Source organism: Mus caroli, unplaced genomic scaffold (assembly GCF_978045245.1).
Source record: "Mus caroli unplaced genomic scaffold, Mus_caroli_1 scaffold_5, whole genome shotgun sequence".
Lineage (NCBI taxonomy): Eukaryota > Metazoa > Chordata > Mammalia > Rodentia > Muridae > Mus > Mus caroli.
Window position 1 is genome coordinate 35,424,017 of NW_028227260.1, and position 7,643 is coordinate 35,431,659.

The 7,643-nt window shown below is 40.2% G+C and overlaps 1 pseudogene; it reads left to right on the top strand.

The window, feature by feature from the left end:
• The first annotated feature begins 5,785 nt into the window (after positions 1-5,785).
• On the top strand, positions 5,786-5,899 carry LOC147004561 (small nucleolar RNA SNORA17; annotated as a pseudogene).
• The last annotated feature ends 1,744 nt before the right edge of the window (positions 5,900-7,643 follow it).

Here is a 7,643-nt window from a genome sequence, read left to right on the forward strand (position 1 = left end):
ACAAAATTGAAGTGACGCACACCTCAGGAACCAATACCTCTACACAGTAACACGAAATTGACCTTCGAGCATCCAAGGCGGAACCCGTAAAAACCCGTAAGATTGATAAGTCCCAAAACCCCGTGTCTATGTCCTTCATCCCAAATAAGTTCAATTTAAAAAGAAATGTCTGTCATTTACCTCAGTGAGAGGGTCGGGAGAATCTTCTGACTTTTCCGGCACCTTTGTCGCACGGCAGCAGCTTATTTCTAGTCAAGAGATCCTCAAAAGCGGAGAGTGAGAAAGCACGCGCAAGCGCAAGGGCGCGGGTCCTCAAAAGCCCCTCTGAGGACCCCAAGGGTTCCTTTTCAAACTTAGCGCTCTGACTGGGGGATTCCTATTGGCTTAGCTTGGGTCAGCTGACCTCTCTCCACCTCAGCTCCGTGCGGTTCTCCAGGCTACGAGGCCCTGTCCTGACTGGCAAATCACGTTTAGGTACCTACGCATCTGCCTACATCTTTTTTCAAGAAAAGTTACGTGGAATATATGAGTATGACTTAAGCACTGCCTGACTTTCTCCCAAGCGAGATTTCAAACTCTGAGAACTAAGGTCACATCTAGCGGACAAAAGAGCAGAAGTTTTTAGCTGGTGGTGGCTCACGCCATTAATCCCAGCACTGGGGAGGCAGAGGCAGGAGGATTTCTGAGTTCGAGGCCAGTCTGGTCTACAGCGTGAGCTCCAGGACAGCCAGGGCTAAACAGAGAAACCTTGTCTCAAAAACAAAAATTAAAAAAATAAAAAAAGAGAGAGAGAGAGAATGAGAATACGTTTTTGACTTAAAAACCAGGCCATTGCAGGAGAGATGGTTGAGAACACTAGTTCCTGGGAACTCAGTGCCTTCTTCTGACCTCCATGAACACCAGGCAAAACACTCATATATGTAAAATAAATATGTCTAAAAAGTTTAAAAACACAGACAAAAAAGTTATCCTTATTTCTAAAATTTTGGCAAATGGTTTTTATTTACAGCATTTTTTTCATGGCTGGAAACACAGTCATTTTATTTATCTTAAATTTGTTAATATAGTCAAACAAAACGGGGTGTTTTATTATACTGTGTTGATAGATTCAATTTGCTAATGTTTTATTGAGGAGTTTTACAACTATATACAAAACACTTCCTTTTTCTTTCTTTTTTTTTCTGACAGTGTTGTCTGGGTTGGCACAGACAGTCTTGATGTCAAAATAAAATAGAAAGTGGATCATATTTATATCCTTGAAAATGTTATGCAAAGTAGATTTATTTCATCTTTAAATTTTGTTGGAATTCACCCACGTTTATTACTATGAACCCAGAAATTATCACTATTGCTTTGAACAGCTTTTAAACTATTATTATCTTTTATTGCTTGAAATCTAATAAAAATTTCCATTCTTTCATGGTTATTGATTGTATCTTTCAAAGAATTGTCAGGTGTGTCTAGTTTTCACATGAAACCACTATTAATAACAAAACCACTGTTAAAATAACCAACATCTTATAAAGTACATTTGAGAACATATTTGACATTATTGATAGGAAATATATAAATATAACATACAACAAAATAAGGAGGCAATGAGTAGTTTAAAAGGGCCAAACTTGAAAGGATATTTCTTCAAAGACAATGAAAAAGCATATCATGTGCTCAATATTTGTAACTATCAGGGAAATGCAAATGAAAATGACAAAGAACCCAAAGTCTTCACATTCATTGATGACTATTACCCTTTCCTAAGAGTGGGACTTTAAAATTACATATTCACCCTGGATCAACTTTTGTCATTTAATAAAGAAATATATTTAGGAAATACATATACTCATATAACAAAATCTAATTTAAAAATGACTGTTGAATTTTGAAGGCCGCAAAGAGAGGCATATGGAACAATTTGGAGGAAGGAAACGAAATGAGAAAATGATATAATTATAATTTCACAAATACAATAAATAATAAATAAACTTTACTTTCTTATATATCTAGTAATTTCATATGTACATCCTCAAAGGTATTGGAAGAAGAAACTTGAACAAGTATTTGCAAGGCAATAGGCATGTCAATATTATTCATAATAATACAAACATGGAACTAAGTCAATTTTCACTGTACATATGAGTGGATAAGCAAACAATGACATGTTCTATTAGGAGAATGCTGTTTGTCCTAAAATGGAGTGACAGCATAGTAAATACAAAATGAATAAAACTTGAAATTTTGTGCTAGAGAAATAATATGACACAAAAATACAAATGCACTGTTCCATTCATAGGATATAGTTAAAATAGTAAATTAATTGATATAGAATCATAGTCACTAGAATTTTAGCAGACAGGAGAATGTGAAATTGATGGTCAATGGCAAAGCAATACTTGGAAATGAAAAAAAAAGCTGTGAAGGTTGAATTTTACTCACTTTTCATAATAATATAAATTCTTTTAGTGCCACTGAACTGTAAATTAAAAATGGATGACATTATAAATTTTATGTAATGATATCTTTACTATGCTAGAAAAAGGTGTAGTACTCTCCAACTCAGGTCTCAGTACAAAATTTTCGCTGAAGAAATGATATATCACTTGAGGAAAGGAGGGAACTAGAATGATGGGAGGAAAAAAAGGACAGAAGCACCCCAATTGTAGGTAAGGCTTTGCATTCATTTTTATTTTAATTCAGCTGTGGGGGCCCACACTTACCCCTACATAGCATTTCTTGGATACAGCCAAGGCTCTTCTGTCCTCCTTTGGAAGGCTACCTAGACTGATAGGGTACAGTCATTTTGATTTTTGAATGGAGCTTTAAGGGATCTATGGTTCCCTTTGTCATAACATTCCTTCTTCCTCATTCTAGCAGGAAAGTGAGCAGAAAAATAATTAAGCACTCATTGTACTATGTGTCCTTCTAGCCCTGTCACTAAACAATTATGTTTATAATGACAGATAAGACCTCAAGGGACACTTAATTAGCCATCATTTACCACTTGGGTGAGAACATTCTCTGCTGAATTCCTGGGGAGCCACCACACATCTCCTAACCTATGTTAATAGTGTCATGCTGCCCTGTTTCAGAACAGGGTCCTGATCAACATCTCATCTCCAACATAAAAAGCTATCCAGTACAGAAATAGACGACAGAATTTGAAAGAGAGTGCAATGAGAGTACATGGAAGAGATGGCAAGATAAAAAAATTATATTTCAATTTCAGAATATCAAAATATATTTTCAAATCCCATCATAAACTATACCGTGTACATTGCTTTATTCTACCTTTAAAGTTTGTCTGCTGTGGTATCATAGATTCTGACAGAATATACACAAAGGACTATCAGGTGTTTCTGAGACTGTTGACTGTGGAAAAAACTATCTTGAAAATAGATTTATGAGAAAATATGTGGAGGAATTTTAGGTTTATGGTGAAAAGATTCCCACCTCCAGATCCTCTTGACTTAGCCTACAGAGAGGAAGATGATAGGTATCTCAACCATCCCCACCCGAAAAGTTTTCTCTGTCAAGAGTTCCTGCTGGGAGTCACATGGACATGTTTTTCCTACAAGCAGGATCAGTTGCTGCACCTTCATGCCTCTCCCATTTGTAAACTCTCTTTTATTGGATGCTTACTAGTATGATGATGTTGGATGGCATTTCCCCTAATTTCCTACTAGGCTTCATTTTAAGTAATCTCTCTCTCTCTCTCTCTCTCTCTCTCTCTCTCTCTCTCTCTCTCTCTCTCTCTCTCTCTCTCTCTCTCTCTCTGTGTGTGTGTGTGTGTGTGTGTAAAGAGGTAGAAAGAATAGAAGAACCAGAGGAGATGAGGACACATGAAATCAAAGCCTTCAAAAATCGATAATATCAATATCAATGCACATATGAACTTACGGAGACTGGGACAATATACAAAGATTCTGCACAGTCTGGACCAGGTCCCCTGTGTATATATTATGACTTTCAGTTTAGTGTTTTTTAAAGGATTCCTGAGTGTGTGACCAAGTGGTTCACTGGTTCTTATGCCTTTTCTCAAACGATTTTCTTTCTGTTTACTTGCTTTATCCAATTCCAATATGTTAGGATTTCTTTTATCTTATTTTATTATCCTTTAGAAGCCTGTTTGGCTTGTAAAGGGAGACAGAAAGGGATCTGGATGGGAGGGAAGGTAGGGAAGGATATGTAAGGAGTTGAAGGAGGGAAAAACAGAATATACTATTTGAAATAAGAAATTTATTTTCAAGGAAAGAGAAAACAATTCAAAAGAATTTGTGTGTGTGTGTGTGTGTAAAATAAAATTAGAACACGTCATTCTCTAGCCTCCATACAGCCACTACAGTGGTGAACTCACTGAAACTATAGCTGACTGCACACAGTCCAGCCATCAGTCAGCCATTAGTCAGTCCAGAGCAGAGGATGAGTTCATGGAGCCTCCGCTCTATTTCTGTTTTTTTTGTTTTGTTTTGTTTTTTTTTGTTTTTTGTTTTTTTGTTTTTTCGAGACAGGGTTTTTCTCTATAGTCCTGGCTGTCCTGGAACTCACTTTGTAGACCCGGCAGGCCTCGAACTCAGAAATCTGCCTGCCTCTGCCTCCCGAGTGCTGGGATTAAAAGCATGCGCCACCACGCCCTGCTTCCGCTCTATTTCTGAAGTGCAGGTGATTTGGGCAAAGGAGAATTATTGTCTTCAGTTGTTTACCCACTGCTGAACCCACAAGACTCCTCTGCAAACCATTAAAGCCATGACCCTCAGATGATTCAGACTGATTTCAAGAGTTCACAGAATGAAATAGTCATGGATATGAAAATGAGATCAGGGCAAGGAAGGGAGGAGAGAGGAGCTGGGGAGAAAGTGGTTACTATGATTGCTTACATGTGTGGTACTGCTAAAAGCTTAATTCATGAAAGATTTTAAGGGTAAATAGCCATAAATGAAGACAGTCCATGTCAATCTCAGGTCTTAAGTACACACACACACACACACACACACACACACACAGGTCTCAAGTACACACACACACACAGGGTCCAAGTACACACACACACACACAAACACACACACAGGTCTCAAGTACACACACACACACACACACTCACATATACATGTATGAATATGTCCACATAATAAAAAACCACTAAGGTAAGTTTCTTCATTGAAGCATCCATGTTTTAGTTATGCTTTACTCATTCCCAAGTTCTTATTTTTAATAAACTCCAACTCTGGCTAAAAAACAATTAAAAAATAATCTCGTGGAGAGGGCTGGAGAAATGTCACAGTGAATTAAGTACTTGTAGCATAAGTATGAAGATCTGAGTTGGCATCCCCTGCTTTCATGTAAAAACCTAGCTTGGCAGTGAATGCCTGAAATAGCAGAACTTGAAGGCAGAGATAAAATGATCAGGGGGTCCTATGGTCCAAGGAGTCTAGCTAAGTGGTCTGTTCTAGACTCAGCAAGCAACTCTGTCTCATGCAATAGAGAGGAGAATGACTGAGAAATAGACCTTGAGGTGATCTCTTCCATGACGCAAGTGTGTGTATCTGTGTATCATCCATCCATCCATCCATCCATCCATCCATCCATCCATCCATCCATCCAATCCATCCATCCATCCATCCATACATACATGCATGCATGCATTCAATAAACAAGCAAACCCTGCAGAATCAAGCCTTGTGGGGAAAATGTACTAGAATCAACATCACTCTGTGTTTCTTTGAGATAGAAGACCTTGGATGTAGATTAGCACTTAATTCTGAGGTGGGATATTCTTAGGAATTCCTTTCTACTTGCCCCTAGAAGCACTGCATGTGTGGCTGCTCTGTCACATATGTCAGAGACCGCAGAAGAGAGGTTCAGTTTTCTCACTTATGAATATCTGAATGATTAGTAGCCTAACAATGCCTGAAAAAAGTGAGCTTGAGCTGACCACCAGTCTGGCACCATGCAGGCCCTGTCGGTTTTCCAGTATTGGGAGCAAACCTGAGACTAGAAGAGCCTCCCCTGAATCTGAGGGTCCTGAGTAGGAGTGAGGCTGAGACAGATGACCCTTGCCTTGGGACACTCTGGTGGGCAGGTAGAGGAGCAAGCAGATCACCACCAGTTCTGCACAACCCAGACCTGCGGATGGGTAGACCAGGTCCCAAATGACCCCTGTCTGATGCCACAATTCTGGAGCAAGATTTAGCACTCCTGGCCACTCCCTAGACAACACCAGACACTAGGACCTCGGGTGCTTCTCAGAGGATCAAGTAAGTGGTGGAGAAATGGAAGAGAAACAGAAGGATGTGGGCATAATGAAGAGAGGCAGAACTGGAGACATGAAAATGGTGAGGAATGGTTTGATATGAGTGCCAGTAATTCCACCTGGGACCATGGTGGGGTCCTGGGCCAGTGCTTCCACTGAGAACCACACCTCAGTCTGTACCCTGAAGGAGTAGGGGTCTGTTACCACCAAAGTCCAGATGGATGTCCCTGATCTGTGCTGTCACCGGGGGAAATACTGATGTCTCAGGCATTTGCAGAACAGGCCCAAGCCCTCACCTGGGCATTCTAGAAGAGCTGACCCTGGTTGTAGAAGAGCAGAAGAACTAACCCCTAGCCAGCTACAGTACTCGAATGGCTGTGCACATTGCTGAAGTTGTAGGTGAGACAGGCCTCAAGGATAGACACGAGTGAAAGCTGGCCCTACCACTTGTCTCCCATGCAGTGGCATGGATGAAGGAGAGATACACTCCTTCCTCCTTACCCTGTCCCTCAGCAGCTGCATCATTCAGTAGAGCCGGCCCTGCACCTCAACTGTGCAGCACAGTAGAGCTGGCCCTTGATGTGAGGATTGTGGGTGAGCTGGCCCCCAGGGTATGAGTGTGGGAGAGTCAGCCCTCCTCCTGTTCCTAGTTCCTTGGCACCTATGGCCCCGAGGTCATGAGTGGTAGAACTGGCCTTAGCCCTCACTGGCTGCAACACTCCAGCTGGCTGCAACAGCCAGCTCAGATACCTCTCAAGCCCAGATCCAGGGCTTTGAGGTGGCCTACCTCAACAACTACTACATCACTGAACTTCTGAAGTGCACAAAGTAGCTAGTCCTACAGATCCAAAACTAGAAGATCTCCATGACACAAGGCAGCAACAGGATATCCAAGAGTCCCAATGAGGTCCCATATCAACAGAGTAGCAGAAATCAGAGGACTCATATGAGACCAACAAGTCATTGCAATTAATATTTGCAAACAAAGTTGCCTGGACAAAAGTGTATACTGTGGGACACATTGATACACTCTGGCTTCCAAACGGAGATTTTTTTTAATATGTTGGAGAGAGGTTGCAAGTCTGGAATGTGGGTCTGTGGGGAAGGGGAGATGAGTGTGATTGCATTGCATGATGTGAAATTCACAAAGAACCAAGAAAAGGTTTCAGAAATGTTTTAATCATCCCTGAGCATAGATTATCTTCAAATTAAATGAAAGCAAGGAATTGAGAATAACCTATGTTAGGACCAGAAAATGTATAGAATTACATTGGAAAGAAGAAAACCTAAAAAAAATATTAAATGAATCCCATGGACTTAAATGTTAGTAACATTTTACTTAATCAAAGATGACAAAATAATGTGATGTTAAGAAGACAACATTATAAAACATTTGCTT